The 27,451-nt window shown below is 33.1% G+C and overlaps 1 long non-coding RNA gene across 1 annotated transcript; it reads right to left on the minus strand.

Moving 5' to 3' along the window:
• Nucleotides 1-2,468: 2,468 nt before the first annotated feature.
• LOC149788702 (uncharacterized) lies at nt 2,469-22,121 on the minus strand. Its single transcript, XR_016424207.1, has 3 exons — nt 22,017-22,121; nt 5,242-5,365; nt 2,469-4,290 (listed from the first exon to the last, which is right to left on the minus strand). It is a non-coding gene; the product is annotated as an uncharacterized LOC149788702 (long non-coding RNA).
• Between the last annotated feature and the right edge of the window lie 5,330 nt (nt 22,122-27,451).

Consider the following 27,451-nt stretch of genomic DNA (forward strand, 5'->3'; position numbering starts at 1 on the left):
CAATCATTTGCAGTCGAGCAGGATAAAGATCATGAGATCTCCTGTTTCTTTCAAGGGATCATTAGTGAAACTAATGCCACAGAACTACTCTTTTGTTATTTCATTAAAAATGGGATTCGTATGAAAAAAATGGAGACCTCCCGAGGTAACTGTTAGCGACGAGTAGTCAATAAACTCTCAAATTTTAGTTCCAAAATCATATAGACAGGATATTCTTAGCTTAGGCCATGAGACTCCTTTGGTAGGTCATTTAAGGATTAATAAGACTTATCGCAAGGTCGCGAATTACTTCTGTTTTCCAAAAAATTAAAAGTGATGTTTTTAAATACTGCAAACCTTGTAATACTTGTCAAAAGGTAGGAAACCCCAATCAGAAGATACCTAAGGCTCATCTGCAACCTATTCCTGCCTTTGACGAACCATTTAGTAGACTTATGGTTGATTGTTTTGGTCCCTTACATAAGACCAAGTCAGATAACCTATACTTTTTGACCATATTATGTGTGTCAAGAAGATTCCGAGATGCAATTTGAATATGAAAACTAAATTAATAGTAAAAGCTTTGATAAAGTTTTTTTTTTTGTATGATCAATTTAGCCTTCCTAAAGCTGTCCAGTCTGATCATATATTTTGTGTCTGGAATTTTCCATCTACTTATGTACAAATTAGACATCCAACAATTCAAATATTCTGCATATCACCTTGGGAGATAATGGGCTATAGAAAGAGTTGGTCAATTGTTTCTTTAGATTATGTTTTATGGCCCTTACAAAGTTAAGTTGAAAATGTATGTGTTAAATTAGAATAATATGATGCCTGGGATGTAAATAAATTAAACGAATACCAGTATGTTGAGAGCGATAGCCAGGTTAATCATGCAATTACTTTATTGTACCTGTCCCATTCAATGAGGATTTAAGCTAAATAATGCAATCTGACTGTTTGTTTTGGAGAAAAGAATCTTCTGAAGTTAGATATTATGAATAATCTGGACAAGAAACTTTCACATATGCAAGAAGAACAATGAACTGTTTGAGGAAGATGCTAAATTATTGAACAAGTATTAAAAAATCAAGAGCGCATGATACAATTTCAACAGAGCCCTCATAAATAAGTCCATAAAAATGAATAGAAGAAAGCAGTAAAAATACTGTTAAATAGCTTCTATGCAAAAGCGAGAAAAGGAAAATGTAGGAAATATTACAAATATTGATGAATCTGACACATCCTTGAATAAGAGTATGAAGAACTCTGATATGAAAATGTTGCTGAAGCTTATATCACAATACCCATACAGTATGAACCCTCTCAAACAGGAATACTTGAAGAAAGAAATTCAGTATTTGCTGGAGAATGATTGCATATAGCCCAGTAAAAGTGACTGGAGTTCACCATGTATACTTGTTCCGAAACCAGATAAAACTTTCTGTATATACACTGATTATAAAAAGGTAAAACTGTGACAAAACATATTCATTTCCTTTACCTAGAATCGATGACTGCATTTATAAAATTGGAAATGCCAAGTATGTCACCAAATTTGACCTTCTGAAAGGATTGTTGCAAATTCCACTGACGGAATAATGGTGTTCGATCATCCAGTGTGCAATTGTTTTAACATATAAAAAAGGACCAGATAAATTATACTACAATCGAGAATGAATGTTTGGCTTTGAAATCTGCATTACAACATTTTGAAGCTTATATTAGATCTGCCCCTTACCTTCATCGGCACGATGAAAAACACCAGAGTTCATTAAGGTGAGCTTGTAGTTATAGCATAATACTGTCATCAGGCACATCAAGGGGAAAGATTCTTTAATAGCATACACTTTCACGTGTATAGAAGTATATTATTTCATGTATGCTCTATATTATTGATAAGATTTCTTCTTATGTTATTTTGTTTATAAACTTCATGTGTAATTGACCTATGGGAAAAATAAAGCTTTAATATATAACTTTTTCCTTTTAAAGGGGGAACGTGTTATATATATATATCTATATCTATATATATATATATATATATATATATATATATATATATATATAAAAATTTAATTTGTCTGTTAGTTTTAAATATTTTTCAACCCATTAAAAGATCTTGTAATGTAATATTGCTTACTGGACATGACGTTGTCCAGAACTGAGTTCAGTTCTTTTGGATCTGATTGATTTTCTTTTAAAAAAATTAAATATTTATTTCATTGAAATATAGAACTACAAATATCTTCAGTATCCTTTATGGGTAAAATACATTGTATTTATTTGCTGACATTGTTCCAAAACTAGTGATAGTTTTGGTATATTTTTTTAAAATTTACTTTTATTCTTTCTCAGAGTAAGATTCGTTAAGTGGTTTCAAGGATATACATGGACTCCGTGATGTTTTGACATGTGCGTATGGTTAACAAACTTCTATGTTCTTTTTAAATTTTTACCACATTCAAAAACTGGAAGAATAAAAATATGGAAATCTAAAATTTTATTTACGTAGTAAATACTAAAATCCTGTAACACCAGATTTTAAAATATTAAATTAATATAACATTTTTTTATTACCTATATTTATCAATGTCTTTTCCTATAATTATTTTGCATAAGTCAAAATTACTCTCTATCTCAAAATCTGGACTGATCTAAACTCTGGAAAACAAACTATCTGGAAATGCAATATGTATTATAGTTTTTAACAGAACAAAACAGATTAAATTTTGACATGGTAGTTAAAATTTCAGACCTTAAAGACCTAAATTGTGTTATCATTCAGAATTTTGATTTTATTACTTATTTCATGTTTAAAGACAAACAGACGACTGATGACGTACTGTCTCTTCAAGATATGAAGTGATTGGGCCCAATTTTACTCCTAAAACCTTGGACGTTTATGCAGACATACTTAATGAGACAAACAAGAGTCTTCAATTCAGGTCTTAAAACGGAAATGCAACCACCTGATACGTAGTATTCATTACAAACATAATGAAGCATGTTTCAGTATATGAAAATACTCATTAAACAAGCAAGACAGCATACCATATCATCATTCTGTTAGAAATAATTGCAAAACAGTTACTTCCAACGTAGAGATGAGTTACAAAATCAGCATAATGCGTGAACTGAATGCCTATCGATCTCGTCCTATCTAGCCATGTGCTTTTTTCGACACGTGGCCTTCTCAAGACAGTATGATCAGTGTCAACACGGTACATTACAAGTATTGTAAGTATTCGTAATAAAACACATACACACGATACAATTGTGAAAATGCCATGGCAAGGACTAATCTGGTACATGTACATAATATTGTAAAATGTATGACTTTTTCTATGCATTTATCACGACGTTTAGGTCCTTTTTCAAACAATAAATTACCTGATGATATTGCTATTTGTTTGGCTTTAAAGCCATTTCTCAGTACAATATAGTGTATATAAGGTGTCCAGTGTAACCATTGGGGGGGGACCAAGAAAACTCCTTTAAGAACCAACGATCCATAGGGAGTTACAGACAAAATTTCTCAAATAAATTAAATGCTGACATATATGTTAGGAAAACCATACTAACGAAAAGATATAATAATAACTGGTTAAATCCTTAAATTGTATACCCAAGACAAGCAGACCTTGTATTACTGAACAATAAAAGATAGGGCTGTCTTTAAAAATGCCAGGGAAAAGAACATCTTTACTTATCACACATGACAGTGAGTGGCTGCAACGTGAAATTTTCTGCAATCTTGAGATATCACTAATCATAATAAACATGGGACATATTTTGCTCATCACAAGTGACACTGAGTGGCTGTGCAAAATTGCATGTTCTAGAATCTTCAAATATAATAAACAGTAATACAAATGGAGTACATAGTTTTGCTTTTATAAAGTAATTTTCCTGCGTGCATATCCGGAAATTTGTCATACAAACCTTATGTCCATCCTAAGGTTTCGATGCAGAAAGTGAATAATATTATATAATAAGGCCATCCGAAGTCTCAAGTGTATGTGATAACATCCTTGTCATTACTACTATAGAAGACTGAAGTCTCAAGTGTATGCCATAAAAGACTTGTCCATAATAATATAGAGAAAGGCTGACTAAGTCCCAAATCAATGTCATGCCAGACATGTGACATCTATGATTGGTTTACTATTTCTTATTTAGAAGAATATAGATGATCCTTCTGTCACAGGCGATTTGTCTCCAATTCAGTTCTGTCCACCACCGTATCCCTGGTTTTTTGATAGCACGGCGATCCTCTAAATGGTTTGGAATCTAACTGAAAGTTATCTGAAAGCAATTAACTATTTTAATCAGAACTTATGTCCTGTATGATATCTTAGATACAAATAAATTATTTCCTAAAACAAAATCTATCTCTATATCTTGCAATATAGCCAAATGTACAACATGGAGTAGAACAATTGAAAAAGTATAACATATAAAAAGTTATAACATAGACAAGAAATAAGTCTTCTTTAGTTAGATCTATTTAGATCAGAATTATTTACACATACTTTGTCATGCATTTGTGCAAATATATAAACAAAAACACCAGTGCCGGCGCGAAGAAACCATGATCAAAATAATCCTGGGAAGCATGTGACCTTGACCTCCAAGATCAGAAGGCTACATGAGCTTATCGAGTGTCCATGTTGTAGAATGAACTGCCTTTGGTTTATAACGATGCATGCAAATATATTTAAAAATAAAACAAAACATAAATCCATCAAGATGTGTAGGAAATACACGCAAATGACAACATTTAGAAAACAACTTGCACACAAATTTCCTCACTGACGTTGACCCCAAGATGAAACATGTCACACTTTAAATTTGACTTGGCATCAAATGATTTATTCCAAGTATGCAGAAAATCTATCAATTAGCTTAGAAGAAAACCCAATTTAACCAAAACCCCAAACACACACTTGTTACTACTTTGACTTTGATCAAAGATGACATGCATGTCACAGACTGAACTGTCCTAGGTTCATATGATATAAATTATGAAGAATATACATCAAGGGCTTTAGGTAAAAAAGCAAATGAAAATATATTTGATATGGATGTTAAGTAGAATATAATTGTATCTGACTAGTTGCACTCCTTAATAACTTAAGTAGAAAATAATTGGGCTAAAGTAGAAGAGGGGTCAGAGAGATGAATCTTCACTGTTCTCATAAAAGTTTTTGAATTTTAGAGAGGTTTTCTTTTTATCTCTAGTGAATAGTTTCTGACCTGTACAAGTTGTTCAACAGTCTTGCATTGCCTGACCTTATCACAGATGACAGTAACACCAGCATAGTTTCTCATCATCGAATTGACTGATATTGCCTTGTGACCTTGATGCAGTTGTAAACGTCTACAAATATGAAACAGATGTGTGAATATACCATATTTATTTAATCAACGATGGCCCACCACTGCAATATTCAAACATGATTTATTAAATGTTTTCTTCATAAAGTTTAAATATGTTTCAGTAGGGAGCTTGCTTCTATAATCTTTCAGAGCGAAACTAGTCTGAAAAAAGAACGAAAGTTATCAGAGAGAGAGAGAGAGAGAGAGAGAGAAAGAGAGAGGTAGAGAGAGATCCGAACTGAAGTAAAGCTCATGGACTGCCTGATTAACTGTCACAGAGTGGGAAATAAAGCGAGATAGACCATATACAGTACACAGCAAAATAGCCTGGCTATTAAGGTGTCTACATAATACACGTTCATTTGCCAGTCCTATTGGCATATTAAATTAAAATTGACCCATGATGTATAAATACGTACGCAAATATGATTTCAAGAGTGAAATATTGCTTGTGTGCTCTCTAGATTATAGGTCTATTTCACTTTTCAGTCATCTATTAAATAAGAAAATAACAAGAACAGATAATAACAATTCTTTGATTTTTAAATGAATTAAAATGTAATAGTTTCGTTGAAATCCAATTTGCTCACGCCATAATACTAAATCATGCGATCAATCGTATTACAATATTATGCTTTTTAGATGATATTTGTAGATCTGACTATGTTTGTTACTGAATTTGTTAGGTACCATATTACAAAACTGCAATTTCGTGGGTTCAGATTCCATCTGAGTGATTTCATGCGTATTTTTAAAATTACACACGTTAATAATAACTGATTTTTAAATGAATTAAAATGTTAACCCATTTCATTGAACTTCCTTCATGACATTGACAGCTCCTTCTCATGTCATAACTTTAAACATACATGAACATATGTGGAGTGAGATAAAACGTACTGCCCCCGAGATTACAAACTTGGATTTAAAATTACACCAAGTAAGCTATAAGAAGCACGGTCGTCATGTTGGAACCTGCACACATTCAGTGGGATTTTTCTAGTGTTATACTATACCAATGATACAAAGTTGCAATTGTCTTCTGAGACCAGATGGCTGTACTGTAAATTCATCGGCCGGGTGACACACGTATACTGTAAACTAGTTGATCCACTCTTTCGTGTGTGTCTGTGTGTGTTGTATGTATTAAAATGTCTGATTGTATAGCTGTCTCTCTTTATCGTTATCTTCTTTTGGTTGGTCAGCCAATGTGCCGGTTTTACCCAAGTTAATTCGGATATATCTTTCTCAATCCATCAATGTCATAACGCTAAATCATACTTTAAAATCTGTGAAATGAGAGAAAACATACTGATCAGGATTATATCTTTGAATGAAAACGTACACCAAGTTACCTACAAGAACCACGTAGGTGATAATGGTACGTGTCCACGTTCAAAGAGATTTTTCTACAGTGTTACACGATACCAGTGATACAAACTTGCAATAGTTTTTCGAGACCAGATATCTGTACTATACATTCCTTGACTGGGCGAGACACAGATACTGAAATCTAGTTGATCCTCCGTTTTGTTGTTGTTATGTTTTCCTTTGGGTTTTTATTTAGATTGTTTGATTGTTTGCTTCATAATCCGTATAATGTTCAAATACAGATAATTTTATATTTTATAATGTCTGAATGTCTCTAGTCTCTCTTGATCGCTCTCTCCTTATGGTTGGTCAGTCAATTTGCCAGTTTTACCGTAGTTAATTCACCCCCTCTCTCAATTAATATGTGGTGGTAAAACACAGATTGATTACCCAACACAGAGACGGAGAAATCTACAACAAATATCTCATAATCAGTAGCCTACTCTCTTCATTTTGTCCATAGCCGTTTAAGGGAAGGCAGCTTAGGAGACTTCTAAGAGTCGAAGCTGCAATAACAAATGAACACAGCAGGATGTTTGCCAATGACACGTGAACATACATCTGGATCTGTGATGGTAAACTTGAGAGAGATATCAACATCATGCACATGCGCGCGTGCTCGCGCATACATGATGAAAATAAGTTTAATGTCAGTAGCAATGGTCATCGTTTCATTTAGATGACAAATGTATGCACGTTGTGGTAGGAAAACCTTTCAGTTTCAGAGTCCCAATGTTAAGCAGATAGGAGCTAATTTCTTTCTTCCTTCCGGTGGCCAGGTTGTCATTATAAGAGTTTGTTATTCAATGCTAGTGACTCCAGTGAACAAAGTTGTCAACCAGACACGATGCTGACGTCAGGACTGGGCTGTAAAAGATTTGCTCTCGTTGTATCCGTGTCAGCCTATTGTAAAATGTAATGTCTCAAAGGTCGCAAGTAATCGATCTATGACATAATTTGTAAAAGAATAACAAAGGATGAGAAAGTGTGTTCAAGTAAAAGTACTGATATAATATAAAGTCATGCTAATCACCTGTATAATTCAGTCGGTGCAACAATTAATGAGAAGTAGTTTAGTGGCTGGTGTAGATACTATACATGAGTAGGTTAGTGGATGGTGTATATACTGTACATTGGTAGGTTTGTGGCTGTTGTATATACTGTGCATGGGTATGTTAGTGCCTGGTGTATATACTGTACATGGGTAGGTTTGTGGCTGTTGTATACTCTGTACATGGGTAGGTTAATAGTTTAGTGACTGTTGTATATACTATTCACTGGTAGATTATTGGTGGTTGGTGATTATGTTGATGAAGAGGGAAATAATTGGTGCAAATGCTGTGGATAGACGAGGATTTTGGTGGGTGTAAATACTGTAGATTGGGAATTATTGTTGGGTGTAAATATTATACACGGGGAGTTCGTGGTGGGTAAAAATACTTTATATAAGGATGTTAGTGGTGGGTGTACATACTATACACGTTGAATTCGTGGTGGGTGTAAATACTGTATATAATGAGGTTAGTAGTGGGTGTAAGTGTTGTAAACGGGTAGGTTAGTGGTTTGTGTAAGTACTGTAGATAGGGAGCTTAGTGGTGGGTATAAATACTGGAGATGGGTTGGTTAGTGGTTGATGTAAATACTGTAGATAGGGAGCTTAGTGATGGGTGTAAATAATGTAGATGGGTTCGTTAGTAGTGGGTACAAATATTGTAGATTTCGAGGTTAGTGGAGGGTGTAAATAATGTGGATAGGGAGGTTATTGTTGGGTATAAACACTAACAAGAGGAGGTCAGTAGTGGGTGTAAATGCTGTACACGAGGAGTTGGCAATGAGTGTAATTAATGTATATGGAAAGGTTAGTGGTGGGTGTAATTGTTGTAGTTGTGGAGCGTGGTGGATGTAACCACTGTGGATGTAAGGTTAGAGTTGCGTGCAAATATTGTGTATAGGTTGGTGATGGGTGTAAATACTGTTGATGGTGACTTCGTAATTGATGTGCACATTGTAGATGGGGATGTTAATGGTGAGTTTAAATAAATAAATAATAAAAGTTCGTGTACAGATGTGAGTAAATGTACGCCTCGGTCAATTAGCACATCTTTAATTACAACATAATCTCAGGTAATGACACAGCTTGAGTTGTTTGCAATACATAATGGCGTTTCAGTTCTGACTCAATTTGAGTTCACACAGGTGTAAACACATTTAATGTGAATGTGCAAATTTTGTGTGGTGGTAAACCAAATACAAGAAGGATTATCTCGTATAAAGTACAATTATTGTACTTACAGAATGAGTGAAAATCTCTTAAACTGAATATAAAGTCCTTAAAATGACTACCAATCCCTTGAAATATCTTTAAATTCTTTGAACGACTATTAATCCCTTGACATGACTAGATATCTTTTGAAATGACTATACATTCCCTGAAATGGTTGTAAATCTCTTGAAATAACTATACATGCCTTGAAATGACTATAAATCCTTTGAATGACTATAAATTCCTTGAATGACTATAAATCTATGCAATGACTATAAATCCCTTGAATGACAATAAATCCCTTGAACGACTATAAATCCCTTTAATGACTATGCATTCGTTCAATGACTATAAATCCCCTGAATGACTATAAATCTATTCAATGACTATAAATCCCTTGAATGACAATAAATCCCTTGAATGACTATAAATCCCTTTAATGACTATGCATTCATTCAATGACTATAAATCCCCTGAATGACTATAAATCTATTCAATGGCTATAAATCCCTTGAATGACTATAAATCCCTTTAATGACTATACATTCATTCAATGACTATAAATCCCCTGAATGACTATACGTCCATTGAAATGTCTATATATCCTTTAAATGACTATAAACCCATTCAATGACTATAAATTCATTGAAATGAAATGTAGGTTTCCCAAGCTTAGCAGCATATTTTCTCATAATATCAGATACTTGTGTCTGAAGAAAGTGTGTATTGTATATAAAAAACAACCAATCATTATAGTGAATATCTGGTATCCTTGGCAACAAAATAATTTAGAAATAGTTGACTTTATATGTATAACGCTACCAGTTATATAGCTCAGGGTGGGCGGAGCTTACTGTGAAGGGATGTATTCTATTCAGGAAGGAACAACATAACTAGATGTGATTTGTGCATTATATAAGAGTTGTAGTTTATCTGAGGCTTAGACCGCTCCCGTGGCTTAGTGGTTAGAGCGTCCGCCTCGGATGCGGGAGGTCGTGGGTTCGATCCCCGGCCGAGTAATATAAAAGACTTACAAAAATGGTACTAACAGCTGCCTCGCTTGGCGCTCAGCATTAAGAGGTTAGTGTTAGGATTGGTCGGCCCGGTGTCAGGATAATGTGACTGGTTGGGACATCATGCTACATGTCTGCGGCATGATGCCTCAGTGCTAGACATCATTATAAACTGCCACATTGCAAACATCGTAGCGATATCACTGAAAAATTGTTAAAGCTACGTTAAAAATCAAAATCACATCACATCACATCACTTATCTGAGGCTTAAAAATAATTTTTTGTCTCTTGACAACAAGCAAGATTGTGTTCATTCATATCTAGATCATAGTTTGTATTTGTTATCATTTTTTTTCTTCTTCAAATGGATTTGTTCTGACTTGATAACTCTTACCCTGCTTAGTTCCAACAGAGTTATCTCTCTTAAATGTAGCTGGATTTAACCTCGTCATATGGATAATATAGGATAAGGGCAAGTCTGACTGGGGTCACATAACGTCAACTGAACCTCTCTGAAACGTCACTGATGTACTAAGGTTAATATTCTGGCTAGTTGCAACTAATTTGGGCAATCCCTCATCAACCAATAACGTGTTAGCTTCATATTTAATAAACGCAAACGTACACATTTAATTAATTGCTAATATCCATATGAACATTACGTCTAAGAAATGCTATTTCGTGTGTGCCACAAAGATATCCGTAGGAACACTACGTCCAAGAAATGTTATTTCGTGTGTTGCACAAAGATATCCATAGGAACATTACCTCTAAGAAAAACTTTGCGGTAAGCTGCTCCTTTACACAAGGTAGATAATAAATCGGTAAAATATATTAGGACTCTTACAAAGGACGGCGACGAAGGCGATTACAAGAACAACAATAATAGTACAATTACCTCCCCCATCCCAAATATCAGGCTAATTATGTCGGGACCAATGGTCATTTTGAATGAAATATATGTATAGTTTCTGATGAAATAAAATAACGTCCATGTGTGTGTGCTTGTGCATGTCCGTATATATAGCGATGGATATATACTTTTGCCGCCATCACGTGCTGCTATAGTTGTCACTGTCACTGTCACTGTCACACTTCCTCGTGTACCCAAAATAATGCTCTAATAGCAGGTCCTTTAAAGACCTTCACGCCTTTAAACAAAATCAAAATGTTTATCTCTTTATACAAATTAAATGTATGCTTTAAGTTTATATATCCATGTTTTCATACTAAATGATCCCCCATTTCCAACATCGTCAGTGGCATTATCTGCCTACTGAGAAAACGTAACTCCGCGTACGCGAATGTATGCGCGTATATGTGTGCATGTGTGTGTGTGAGAGAGAGAAAGGAGTACACGTCGAGAAATCAAAAAGAATCAGATTTGCTTGTTCAGGGAACAGGTAAGCCATGCTTATTTTGCTATCTATATCTAATCACTTCATTAGATTTACCCAACTTCTTTAGTTGTCTATATCTAATCATTTCATTAGATTTACCCAACTTCTTTAGTTGTCTATATCTAATCATTTCATTGTATTTACCTGACTTCATTAGTTACCTATATCTATTCACTTCATTAGATTTACCCAACATCTTTAGTTGTCTATATCTAATCACTTCATTAGATTTACCCGACTTCTTTAGCTATCTCTATAGAATCACTTCATTAAATTTACCTGACTTCAATATCTAATCATTCATTATATTTAACCGACTTCGTTGGTTATTTATATATAATCTCTTCATTGGATTAACCAACATCTTTAATTATGTATATATAAATTCTTTATTAGATTTACCCGTCTTCTTTAGTTATTTATATCTAATCACTTCCTTATATTTACCGACATCTTTAGTTATCCATGACTAATCACTTCATTAGATTTAGCAGACATCTTTAGTTATCTATATCTAGTCACATCTTTCAATTTACCCGACTTCATTAGTTGTCTATATCTAATCACTTCATTAGTTTTTCCCAACTTCTTAGTTATCTATATCAAATCACTTCGTTATATTTACCCGAAATATTTAGTTTTCTACATATAATCATTTCATTAGATTTACCCGACTTCGTTAGTTTTATATATCTAATTACTTCATTAGATTTACCCGACATCTTCAGTTACCTATATCTAATCACTTCATTAGATTTACCCGACATCTTTAGTTATCTCTATCTAATCACTTCATTAGATTTACCTGACTTCTTTAGTTATTTAAATCTAATCACTTCGTTATATTTACCCACATCTTTAGTTATCTATATCTAATCACTTCATTTTATTTACCAGACTAATTTAGTTATCTATATCTAATCACATCATTAGATTTACCCGACTTCTTTAGTTTTCTATATCTGATAATTTCATTAGATGTACCTGACCTCTTCAGTTATCTCTATCAAATCACTTCATTAGATTTACCTGACTTCTTTAGTTATTTAAATCTAATCACTTCGTTATATTTACCACCATCTTTAGTTATCTATATCTAATCACTTCATTTTATTTACCAGACTAATTTAGTTATCTATATCTAATCACATCATTAGATTTACCCGACTTCTTTAGTTTTCTATATCTGATAATTTCATTAGATGTACCTGACCTCTTGAGTTATCTCTATCTAATCACTTCATTAGATTTACCGACATCTTTAGTTACCTATATCTAATCACTTCATTAGATTTACCCGACATCTTTAGTTATCTCTATCAAATCACTTCATTAGATTTACCTGACTTCTTTAGTTATTTATATCTAATCACTTCGTTTTATTTACCCACATCTTTAGTTATCTATATCTAATCACTTCATTTTATTTACCAGACTAATTTAGTTATCCATATCTAATCACATCATTAGATTTACCCGACTTCTTTAATTTTCTATATCTGATAATTTCATTAGATGTTCCTGACCTCTTTAGTTATCTCTATCTAATCACTTCATTAGATATACCGACATCTTTAGTTACCTATATTCAATCACTTCATTAGATTTACCCGACATCTTTAGTTATCTCTATCAAATCACTTCATTAGATTTACCTGACTTCTTTAGTTATTTAAATCTAATCACTTCGTTATATTTACCCACATCTTTAGTTATCTATATCTAATCACTTCATTTTATTTACCAGACTAATTTAGTTATCTATATCTAATCACATCATTAGATTTACCCGACTTCTTTAGTTTTCTATATCTGATAATTTCATTAGATGTACCTGACCTCTTTAGTTATTTAAATCTAATCACTTCATTAGATTTACCGACATCTTTAGTTACCTATATCTAATCACTTCATTAGATTTACCCGACATCTTTAGTTATCTCTATCAAATCACTTCATTAGATTTACCTGACTTCTTTAGTTATTTATATCTAATCACTTCGTTATATTTACCCACATCTTTAGTTATCTATATCCAATCACTTCATTTTATTTACCAGACTAATTTAGTTATCTATATCTAATCACATCATTAGATTTACCCGACTTCTTTAGTTTTCTATATCTGATAATTTCATTAGATGTACCTGACCTCTTTAGTTATCTCTATCTAATCAGTTCATTAGATTTACCCGACATCTTTAGTTATCTATATCTAATCATTTCATTAGATTTACCCGTCATCTTTAGTTACCTATATCTAATCACTTCATTAGATTTACCCGACATCTTTAGTTATCTCTATCTAATCACCTCATCAGATTTACCTGACTTCTTTAGTTATTTAAATCTAATCACTTCGTTATATTTACCCACATCTTTAGTTATCTATATCTAATCACTTCATTTTATTTACCAGACTAATTTAGTCATCTATATCTAATCACATCATTAGATTTACCCGACTTCTTTAGTTTTCTATATCTGATAATTTCATTAGATGTACCTGACCTCTTTAGTTATCTCTATCTAATCACTTCATTAGATTTACCGGTCTCTTTAGTTACCTATATCTAATCAATTCATTAGATTTACCTGACATCTTTAGTTATCTCTATCAAATCACTTCATTAGATTTACCTGACTTCTTTAGTTATTTAAATCTAATCACTTCGTTATATTTACCCACATCTTTAGTTATCTATATCTAATCACTTCATTTTATTTACCAGACTAATTTAGTTATCTATATCTAATCACATCATTAGATTTACCCGACTTCTTTAGTTTTCTATATCTGATAATTTCATTAGATGTACCTGACCTCTTTAGTTATCTCTTTCTAATCACTTCATTAGATTTACCTGACTTCTTTAGTTATTTAAATCTAATCACTTCGTTATATTTACCCACATCTTTAGTTATCTATATCTAATCACTTCATTTTATTTACCAGACTAATTTTGTTATCTATATCTAATCACATCATTAGATTTACCCGACTTCTTTAGTTTTCTATATCTGATAATTTCATTAGATGTTCCTGACCTCTTTAGTTATCTCTATCTAATCACTTCATTAGATTTACCTGACTTCTTTAGTTATTTAAATCTAATCACTTCGTTATATTTACCCACATCTTTAGTTATCTATATCTAATCGCTTCATTTTATTTACCAGACTAATTTAGTTATCTATATCTAATCACATCATTAGATTTACCCGACTTCTTTAGTTTTCTATATCTGATAATTTCATTAGATGTACCTGACCTCTTTAGTTATTTAAATCTAATCACTTCGTTATATTTACCCACATCTTTAGTTATCTATATCTAATCACTTCATTTTATTTACCAGACTAATTTAGTTATCTATATCTAATCACATCATTAGATTTACCCGACTTCTTTAGTTTTCTATATCTGATAATTTCATTAGATGTACCTGACCTCTTTAATTATTTAAATCTAATCACTTCGTTATATTTACCGACATCTTTAGTTATCTATGGATAATCACTTCATTTTATTTACCAGACTAATTTAGTTGTCTATATTTAATCACTTCATTAGATTTCCCCGACTTCTTTAGTTATTTATATCTAATCACTTCCTTATATTTACCGACATCTTTAGTTATCTATATCTAATCACTATATCTAATCACTTCATTATATTTACCCGACTTCTTTAGTTATCTTCATCGAAACACTCCGTTAGATTTACCGGACTTCATTAGTTTTCTATATCTAATCATTCATTATTTGTACCCGACATCTTTAGTTATCTTTATCTAATCACTTCATTATACTTAGCCGACTTCTTTAATTATCTATATCTAACCACTTTGTTATATTTACACGACTTCTTTAGTTGTCTATATCTAATCATTTCATTAGATTTACCCGACTTCTTTAGTTGTCTATATCTAATCATTTCATTAGATTTACCCGACTTCTTTAGTTGTCTATATCTAATCATTTCATTGTATTTACCCGACTTCTTTAGTTGTCTATATCTAATCATTTCATTAGATTTACCCAACTTCTTTAGTTGTCTATATCTAATCATTTCATTGTATTTACCCGACTTCATTAGTTACCTATATCTATTCACTTCATTAGATTTACCCAACATCTTTAGTTGTCTATATCTAATCACTTCATTAGATTTACCCGACTTCTTTAGCTATCTCTATAGAATCACTTCATTAAATTTACCTGACTTCTTTAGTTATCAATATCTAATCATTCATTATATTTAACCGACTTCGTTGGTCATTTATATATAATCTCTTCATTGGATTAACCAACATCTTTAATTATGTATATCTAAAATCTTTATTAGATTTACCCGTCTTCTTTAGTTATTTATATCTAATCACTTCCTTATATTTACCGACATCTTTAGTTACCTATATCTAATCACTTCATTAGATTTAGCAGACATCTTTAGTTATCTATATCTAGTCACATCTTTCAATTTACCCGACTTCATTAGTTGTCTATATCTAATCACTTCATTAGTTTTTCCCAACTTCTTAGTTATCTATATCAAATCACTTCGTTATATTTACCCGAAATATTTAGTTTTCTACATATAATCATTTCATTAGATTTACCCGACTTCGTTAGTTTTATATATCTAATTACTTCATTAGATTTACCCGACATCTTTAGTTATCGATGTCTAATCACTTCATTAGATTTACCCGACATCTTTAGTTATCTATATCAAATCATTTCATTAGATTTACCCGACATCTTCAGTTACCTATATCTAATCACTTCATTAGATTTACCCGACATCTTTAGTTATCTCTATCTAATCACTTCATTAGATTTACCTGACTTCTTTAGTTATTTAAATCTAATCACTTCGTTATATTTACCCACATCTTTAGTTATCTATATCTAATCACTTCATTTTATTTACCAGACTAATTTAGTTATCTATATCTAATCACATCATTAGATTTACCCGACTTCTTTAGTTTTCTATATCTGATAATTTCATTAGATGTACCTGACCTCTTTAGTTATCTCTATCTAATCACTTCATTAGATTTACCCGACATCTTTAGTTATCTATATCTAATCATTTCATTAGATTTACCCGACATCTTTAGTTACCTATATCTAATCACTTCATTAGATTTACCCGACATCTTTAGTTATCTCTATCTAATCACTTCATTAGATTTACCTGACTTCTTTAGTTATTTAAATCTAATCACTTCGTTATATTTACCCACATCTTTAGTTATCTATATCTAATCACTTCATTTTATTTACCAGACTAATTTAGTTATCTATATCTAATCACATCATTAGATTTACCCGACTTCTTTAGTTTTCTATATCTGATAATTTCATTAGATGTACCTGACCTCTTTAGTTATCTCTATCTAATCACTTCATTAGATTTACCGACATCTTTAGTTACCTATATCTAATCACTTCATTAGATTTACTCGACATCTTTAGTTATCTCTATCAAATCACTTCATTAGATTTACCTGACTTCTTTAGTTATTTATATCTAATCACTTCGTTATATTTACCCACATCTTTAGTTATCTATATCTAATCACTTCATTTTATTTACCAGACTAATTTAGTTATCTATATCTAATCACATCATTAGATTTACCCGACTTCTTTAGTTTTCTATATCTGATAATTTCATTAGATGTACCTGACCTCTTTAGTTATCTCTATCTAATCACTTCATTAGATTTACCTGACTTCTTTAGTTATTTAAATCTAATCACTTCGTTATATTTACCCACATCTTTAGTTATCTATATCTAATCACTTCATTTTATTTACCAGACTAATTTTGTTATCTATATCTAATCACATCATTAGATTTACCCGACTTCTTTAGTTTTCTATATCTGATAATTTCATTAGATGTTCCTGACCTCTTTAGTTATCTCTATCTAATCACTTCATTAGATTTACCTGACTTCTTTAGTTATTTAAATCTAATCACTTCGTTATATTTACCCACATCTTTAGTTATCTATATCTAATCGCTTCATTTTATTTACCAGACTAATTTAGTTATCTATATCTAATCACATCATTAGATTTACCCGACTTCTTTAGTTTTCTATATCTGATAATTTCATTAGATGTACCTGACCTCTTTAGTTATTTAAATCTAATCACTTCGTTATATTTACCGACATCTTTAGTTATCTATGGATAATCACTTCATTTTATTTACCAGACTAATTTAGTTGTCTATATTTAATCACTTCATTAGATTTCCCCGACTTCTTTAGTTATTTATTTCTAATCACTTCCTTATATTTACCGACATCTTTAGGTATCTATATCTAATCACTGTATCTAATCACTTCATTATATTTACCCGACTTCTTTAGTTATCTTTATCGAAACACTCCGTTAGATTTACCGGACTTCATTAGTTTTCTGTATCTAATCATTCATTATTTGTACCCGACATCTTTAGTTATCTTTATCTAATCACTTCATTATACTTAGCCGACTTCTTTAATTATCTATATCTAACCACTTTGTTATATTTACACGACTTCTTTAGTTGTTTATATCTAATCATTTCATTAGATTTACCCGACTTCTTTAGTTGTCTATATCTAATCATTTCATTAGATTTACCCGACTTCTTTAGTTGTCTATATCTAATCATTTCATTGTATTTACCCGACTTCTTTAGTTGTCTATATCTAATCATTTCATTAGATTTACCCGACTTCTTTATGTATGTATATCTAATCACTTCATTAGATTTACCCGACGTGTATTTTCTTTCTTGATAATATAGTTAGGAAAAAGGGCAGGAACCATTCAACGTATGCAAATGAAGTTTGCTAGCATTCTTTCAGTAATAATCGGATGACATAATTGGATTTTCAGGTCATTACGACTCTCTTATTTTATATTTTTAGCACATTTTTAAACTCTTAGGAAATTTAAAAAAATAACACTCTGTTACCAAGGCTCGGCTTAAACTGCTCGAGGCAGAAAAAATGTAGTTAATATTCATTTTTTATTCGTATATAGATGAATTGATTGAACGTTCTGAAAATTCCATGACTTTGTTTATTTTGTCATTTTTGAAGGGGACCAGGGTGGACGGGTGGTCTCAATGACTCACGTTTAATGATTCCTGCCACCTGAGCTCTGCCTGGTACGAGTATACGCCAGTGTGTGTGAGAAAGCTGACAGTAGCTTCTCGTTGGTCGGTGGTTTTTACCGGTGGATATCTCCGTATTTATCACCCACTGGCCACCATGTATAGACTATTGCCCAATACAACAACAGCAACAACATATTTTAAAAGACTTCGGATTCTACTTTATGAATCGAAATCTTCCTAGAATATCTCGCTTTTTCGCATCTTTATCTTTATGAAACAGACACAAAATATAAATAAATACATAAATAGCACGTACATTCATTGTCCATCCCGATGCATATAACATCCGCTGAAAAGACAATCCTTTCAATTTTTTATTTAAAACAGAATTTAGACACACAGAATTATGAACATCGTTTCCGTTGAAGTAAATTGCATGTTATGATCATATACCATTGTAGAGAACTATTGAATAAACAAAGAGCCAAGAACTATTATTTTGAGATGTCTGTGTCCTGATGAAAAGAAGCAAAACTAGAAGAATAAAAGACCATTGAATTTAAGCATAAAAATAGACATTAAATAGACTTCTAATAACACATTCAAATCTATTCAGGAATTACACTGGACAAGAGAGAGAGAGAGAGAGAGAGAGAGAGAGAGGGTGCATAGTCCAAGAAGATATAACCCTATGCATAGTCCAGAAAGATATAACCGTTACGGTACAAAAGGTTTATAAACTTAAAACAGAGTATCTATATACAATAAATTATCAGGGATAATGTTTGGTCATATTTCTCCTCGGACAAGTCACTAACTACTGTTACTCAGTTTTACATTAAATATTTTCATTTTAACTATCTCTGTATTTAATAGAGAGAGAACGAGAGATCCATAGTCATGACAGATATAAGCCTATACTGCAAAAGTTTTATGTCTATATACAATGCATTTCAGTTATACTATTTGCTTGGATTTCTCCTCGGCCAATTTACTATCTTCTTTAATCGGCTTTGCATTAAATAAAAGCATGTAGGTTTTGATGAAAGAATTATGTTCCATATATCTGATTTTCAAATCTATAACATATTAAGTAAACTGTATATGCCTAAACATTAATTCTCTTTAAATCATAGAGAAATTGTCCTGTAATCTTAGACAAGCTGTCTTGTCATCATATAAATTTTAATGATAGCAATGATCGGACCAGGAAATTGTACATACACGTGTGTCTAAGGATCTGATCGGAACAGAGACGTGTACGTACACGTGTATGTAAATTTCAGATTGGACGAAGCACTATTAAGTACGTGTGTGTGTCTATTTGGTAAGTTAGTGGTGGGTGTAAATACTGATGACGCGGAGGATAGTGGTGGGTTTAAATGCTGTGGATAAGGAGTTATTGTACGTGTAGATATTGTAGAGATGCTCGTGGCGAGTGTGGATGGGGTGTTCGTGTTTCGTGCAAATACTGTGGATATGAGGTTAGTCTTGTGTATAGTTATGCATATTTAATTTAATTTAATTTGTTTGTTAATTTTAAATGTTCCTATTTGATTACATGCTATTGTTATGTACCATTGTTTAATGAACTTTTCCTTGTCCAGAATTTAATTCGTTTCTGTTGGACCTGATCGACTTTTTCTTTTTTAATTTATTTTATTTCATTAATATAAACAACTAAAAAATAGCTTCAGTATCCACTTTGGGTAAATGATACATTCTATTTAGTTTCTGACCTTGTTCCAAAAATCAGTGGCAATTTTGCTAAACAACGTTTTTAAAATATTCTTTCTCAGAGTAAGAATCATTAAGTTGAGTCATGGTCATACCTGGACTACATGATATGAAACATGTGTCTATTGCTAGCAAACTTCTATTTTTTTCTTCAGATTAATGAACTTTTTATTTTTATCAAATGATTGAATTCAAGCGATTCTTATCCCTGGAAATACGAAAGTGCTCTGATATAATTCCTGGATTTGCTGAAATTTATACGAAATTCTTAAATTGGATTAATATATTATGTGATTCAACAACAGATTGCTGACACACCAGTACGATTCTGACCAAAACAAACAGCATCGCCTTCCATATTGAATTTTATCTGGATTTTGAACTGAGTTTCACTTAGAACTTTTCATCGATAGGACTTGTGCTTTTTTAATTCACAGATCATTTTTGGAGTTAATTTGCAATAGCGTAAGTTCTTTTTTCTTGTTTTTCACTTAGTATTTTAGGAAAAAAAGTATTTGTTAAATGTTACAAAGCTTGTTGTCTTCACTCTTTTTTGTTACTTCTTTTAAGAGCATAGACTCGTCACAACAGTGTATATATTGTGGAGAGAGAGAGAGAGAGGTGATTTCCTTTCTTTAATGTTTATGCCTCATTTAAATCTGTCTGGAAAAGAATTTGTACCGACCTATCTTCCCTAACTGCTTTTTTTTTTTAAATGTAACCAGTACCACACATCATCATCACTGTCACAAGAAAGGACGTACACACGATATCGGTATGAGTCAGCTGTCATTTAGTGGGTAAACATCTGTTGTTGTTGTTGTTGTTGTGGGGTTTAACGCCGTTTATCAGCACACGATAGGCTGGACATGGCGGCCAGTATTAATGGTGGAGGAAGAACCTGGGATAACCCCGGAAATAACCATTGACCCACGAGAAGCTGCTGGCAAGCTTTCTCACATACCCACATTGGCTGAATCCGAGACTCGAACCGGCGCAGACAGCGGTGAGATGGCAGTGATCCGTAAAGAAGAGCGCTTTAGACCACTCGGCCCCTCGGCGCCCCTGGTAAACATCTGACTTACAACAAAAAATGTAAAACTTATACACATTAAATGACCAAGTAATGAATGAGTGAGATTTTCTTTATATTGATACATAATACACTTTCAGCGCTGTACAAAAATAATACAAGTGTTAGTCGCTGTCCACATCACAAGAATAGCAAGCATTAGTCTCTGTACACATAAAACAATACCACAAGTGTTACTGACTGTAATCATTCCAACAAAATGCAGCTGTTAGTCGCTATACATATAGTTGCATGCAATATTTGATGTGTCAGTAATTACACAACTCCATCCATTCAGTAACCTAATTGTGAAAACTGTAAAACCCTAAATTCAATCACTCATGTATCATTATATGCATATCTCTCTACGTTTTCAATAAACTCAATACTCGGCCAATTAGCACAACGTTATTTCCAATATCAGTTCATGTATTGTCATAATTGAAGTTATTTTCAATAGTGTTTCGTGTACAGACTTAATGGGAGCTGTTTTCAATAGCATTTCATGTACATACTTAATTTGAATTATTTCCATTAGCATTTCATGTACTGACTAGCACAGTTCACACAACTATGAATACAAGTAATATGACTATGTAATTTGTGTGGTGCTAAACCAAACACATTAAGTTTTCTACTCGCATATTGTGCATTTATACTCACAGATTGTGTATAAATCCCTTAAGTTGAATATAAATCCCTTGAAATGCAAGTCTCCTAAGTTATGCAGTGTATTCTCTCCTAGATACCGATACTTGTGTCTCAATTGCCCAAACAAAGTCTCTTTGGTATATACAAAACCAGCCAATCATTACAGAGAATATCTGACCTACTTCGCAAACAGATCACCGATGAATATTTCACCCTACCTGGAATGTTTTAGGTGTGTTATATACCACAACAGTGGTAACTTTTGGGAACATTCAAAATGACTTGTGTTGATATATGCACAATGTTCATTGGGTTTAATTGTTTGCACAATATGGCTGATGTAATAAAAGTGAAAAAGCGATAATTTCAAATAATGACGCGAATTCCAATGCTGGGATTCGAGTCCATTGGTCTGAATGGAATAGCCTAAGAATATTCCACCCGATCCTCTCTCTCTCTCTCTCTCTCTCTCTCTCTCTCTCTCTCTCTCTCTCTCTCATTGGCTAGCTCTGGTTCTTGCCGTCTTTCTTTCTGTTTGTGAATCCAGTTGTACTAGCTGTTTAGGCGTGGCAGCTAAACGGGGAACATTTGCAGGAGAACAAACATATTTCTTGGTTACCTTTCACTCAACAGAATTCAAATTCATATTCGCCCCTGATAAACAGTCAGTCAAGAATTGAAGTCATGTATGACTATCTGACTTTTACTTGTGGGCAATATATGTATACATCTACCTATTGCTTAAGTTTTCGTCGTGAGGGAAACAGGAGCTACTGCTCAACGAGTTTATACCCCTGCTGCATAAGAACACGTAGTTCGTGAACTATTTCATTAGCCGTGTGTTCTCTATACTACCTCGTCCAATGGGAAGTGTCCATTTGACCTTTTAATACATGCACAACATGGAACTTCATTAACGTGTCTATGAACAGAAAAGAAAGGAGCAGTCCCGCTAGAGATGAATATATCAGTGGAACCTCTTTGAAACGCCATAGATGTACTCTATGGAGTAGGGTTGCCACCATAGTTCTATGTATGCATTTTCTGTTCGTCCTTGTTGCATTATAGTGAAAGCCTGCTTACAGGTCATTCTTTCATATTTCTACCCATATATAATATATTCTTTATTGATGCATTAGAGTAAAACACCTGCTTGCAAGTCCTACTTTCATAATTATATTCATGTATATTTTATTCTTCAGTAATGAATTATAGTGAAAAGCCTGCTTGCAAGTCCTACTTTCATAATTATTTCTCTGTATAATGTATTCTTCATTGATGCATTATAGTAAGCTTGCAAGTACTACTTTCATAATTGGGTGGGGGCTCTCCAATTATTATGAACTTCTGAGAGAGTGGTGGGTGTAAGGTGAAGTTGTTTACATTAGCAACATGTACGGTGGAGAGAATGTTTGCATATTTATATATTAATTTCATGTACTGTCGCTGACATTTCATTGGATATTGTACTTGTGGAAATTGTAAATGATCTAAGCACATAGCTAACTAGAATACCAGTCTGAATTAGTCTGAAGTGCACTATGTGTTTTAGCTATTCAAATAAGGAAAAAGAATGTTGCGAGACTAGACAATACCAGCTTCTGAAAGTGCAATAAATTACCAAATATATGATTCCAGACAAACGTTATCAGCTCTTTTTTTACAAGTTACCTCTGAAGTTCAGGGAGTGAAAATGAGCAATCAGAGCTAGCACAATTTTGAGAAGTAAATATTTGAAGTAAGGCCAAGCTGTATACTGAATAACCCAAAATTACACCCATTAATCATACATCAAAACAAAGGGAATTGAAGGTGTTTTGAACAATGTCTTAGATACCTTAGAAATTCAAGGTCCTTTTTAAACCTCCAGTACAACCAGTGAGAAAATTCAGAGAAATTCTTTTTCTTTAAAATTTTAACTCTGTGCAAAATACGAAACAATCTAAAGATCTTACTACATCTACGTGGTACAAATATATCGTTTTAACTGTTTCAGTCGCCTCTTTTTTCGGTGCAAGTTAACGACGAATATGTAAGCGTTCTCAAAAAATATAGGATTTCTCTCGAAGACCTAAGACATACACAAGAGCAGGGTAGTCCATCTTTTTCAACTCAGAGGCCCAAACGAACCAAAAATATAAAGTTAGCCGGCCATAAATGCTGATTTATATACAACTAATATTTGTTGACAACACAAAACTGAACTTTCCGTGGTGATATGTGGTGATAGGATGATAGGATTCGAACCCACACTCATTCTGTCCCCAGTTTGTCATGCATACCACATAGCTACAATGGCGTCTGCATCCATCGCATCTTATGTCATGCTGGAGAGTGCATACGATTTGTTTTGCAGCATCAGGGATACACGAACAGTTCTGGCATTGGACTGGCATAGTTCCTTGCATACATTTGTTTCTTTTCTTTTTGAACTTATTTTAAGTGAGTGGTTGATAAAATAGACAGTTCTGGAAATATTCTAACTGAATACCCATTGTTCATGTCAAGAACGTGCTTCGAGCGCTCCCTATGGAAAAATTGATTGGTGCATCAATCCTAATGTTGCCAGAATTAGATGAATCTTTTGTATCGACAACTGATGAGTTCAGCACAGTATTAGTAACGGTTTTGCCACACGAGTAATAGTGGTCAAAATTACCCATTTCTTATGCAACTAGGAAATTGCTGCCTCATCGAAAAGGAGTGTTTGGAACTGATGTGGGGAATACGATAATTCCACACGTATCTTTTCGGAAGCCAATTTGCCCTTCAGCCGGACCATCAGTTCCCCGTACATGTATAGAAAAACAACATATATATATATATATATATATCTATATATATATATATATATATATATATATATATATATATATATATATATATATATATATATATATATATATATATATTGATCATCCATGCTGATCCACAACTCCACAAGTCAATCATATCTTATATATAATTTGTATTTATGAATCCCTGGTGATCACCCCTTTAAGTTGCGTGGTATGATTCGTCGCAGTTAGAAACAATGTTAGTTTCCTATATCAATCTAACTCGGTCCGCATCATTTTGTTAAATCCATTGTCTATGCGGACGAATTTGGTATCGGACTTGGTAATTCTTCAATCATAATGTAAATAAAAATCTTGTTGACGAAATTGCTTTTAGTGTCTTCACTGTATTCTAGACATCATATTGTAATATACATACATATAGTATACGAAGGATATATATATATATATATATATATATATATATATATATATATATATATATATATACACACACACACATTTTAAATATTTGGAGCTGACTCCAATGGAGAATGGTTGATATTTTTGATGGGAATTAAGAATCTTATTATTTAAGCCAGGAAATATATGTACCTTCTTATGAAAAGAATAGTAAATCTGAACTTGCCTGTTGACTGTCAGCTTAAACGTTTTGAAATGACAATAGTCCCAATTTTCACATACGCGGCTGAGATCTGGGGCTATGAAAAACTAAGTATGATGGAAAGGGGTTATTTAGATTTTCTAAAATATGTGCTAAAAGTTAAAAAAAAAAAACCATCCACCCCACGTATACGCTTTATGGTGAACTTGGTAGAACCCCGCTAGACTTGCAAACAAAAAGGAGAATGGATGGCTATTGGGTAAATCTCATTAATGGTAAAGAAACGAAACTATCTTACATCATATATCTGCGGGCACTGCTCTTCATATGGGTTCGTGGAAGAGCGTTCCTCACATGTAATACATCCTTTTTCGCGGGTGCACAGTTCCGCATCATCTGCATAAGGGTGCATGCAATATATGTTCATTTACAGTTACAATGTTGTTACTTTATATCGTGATTTAAACGTACGGCCTATGTGTCTGGGATAAATAATTATTATCTTTTCTTTATTATGCTTGCTTTTCATTCCATGTTTACTTCGCTTAGTTGCTGCAGGTCCCTGCCCCCTTGTTTTATTTTGGGGCTACACAGAGAGCGCTAGATGTGGCGAGCGCTCTCTGTGTGGTGTCGGTCTGAGCCCCAAATTTCAAGCACTTGAGCTTCATTGTGTATGTAAACCATCATAGCAGGAACTTTCATGTTTATTTCTATAGATAATCTATACTTGTCACTAAAAGTGGCCTGCAACAACAATCATGGTGTATGTTAATGTTTCTTCCCTTTTGCCGAACTCGAAACAAGCTCGTCTTGCAGTATCCTTCCTGATTCCGTTATCCGTGTCCACAGTCTGTCTTTCCCTCGGGCTGTAAACAAACACCTAACCATAAAACTACATTTATGGGTGGTGTGAGGAGGTTGGGTCTACCTTTTACCTTTCTCTATTATGACAGTGAACGTAGCCCGGAAGGGCCAATTGAAATGCCCCGAAGTGGTCACATGAGTTTCACTGGCCAATCATTAGTCAGGGCTTGCAACGGCGCACAGTTACTGAATGGTAATTAGCGTCACTTTCAATTGAACAGCGCAGGAGCAGAAATGAAATCCTAGATTCTGAAAATATTTGGTGTGGAATTTTAAGTTTTAACTCACACCGCCGCCCCAACACAAACTTGCTTTGAAGCTTTTGGGGATATTCTTAAAGTGAGTACAAATTTGTTTTATTCATTTCTTTGCAATACTATAATCAATATGCCTCTTACTCTAATTACGGGCCATTCTATTTGTAAATGGCTGGCACTGATGATCGTCATGCCTTAGATTTTAAGTTGAGAAACGTCGCTTCCGTTAAGCTGCACAGTTGGAGGAAGAACAGTTGAGAAATGGATGACGTTTGATATGTCGTCTCTTTGTTTTCTTCGTCCCGATGTTGCGGTGTTAGCAAAGATTGCAGGGATAAGTTCCGGGCAGGCGGCGTGCACTTGTCAAACAAAGGGCAATGGCATTTATATAAATCTATTAGGGGTATTATCAGGGCTGCTTGCAAAAATAAATAATACATTTTAAAAAATAATTATTTTCCGTATTTGATTCTCTTCCTTAACATACCATTTCATGACATTCCTGTTACCATATTAATTTACTATATATTAACACGTTAGTTTGGTAAAGTGATAATCAATATCGTTACACCCTTGACTCTTCAGTTCTACATGCATGTCGGTCCGTATGACTTTTGCATTTTGCCAGTTTAGTTGTTGCATTACACTTGACTATTCCTTTCTTCAGTTTTGGGCTCCACCTTCACTCTACGTTCTATTATTACAAGTTATCAAGAGGATACCTCCACTAGAATCTACCTATTATTACAAGTTATCAAGTGCATACTTACACTGGACTCTACCTATTATTACAAGTTATCAAGTGGATACTTCCATTTGTTACAATTTATCTTGGAGATACTTCCATTCGACTGTACCACGGAACTTGACAAGTTATCAAGTGCATCATATATTCTATCTCTTATCAAGCTGGTAGTGTTGACA

The sequence above is a fragment of the Sinohyriopsis cumingii genome, chromosome 11 (assembly GCF_028554795.1).
Source record: "Sinohyriopsis cumingii isolate HCF-2022 chromosome 11, ASM2855479v2, whole genome shotgun sequence".
In the NCBI taxonomy this organism is placed as follows: domain Eukaryota; kingdom Metazoa; phylum Mollusca; class Bivalvia; order Unionida; family Unionidae; genus Sinohyriopsis; species Sinohyriopsis cumingii.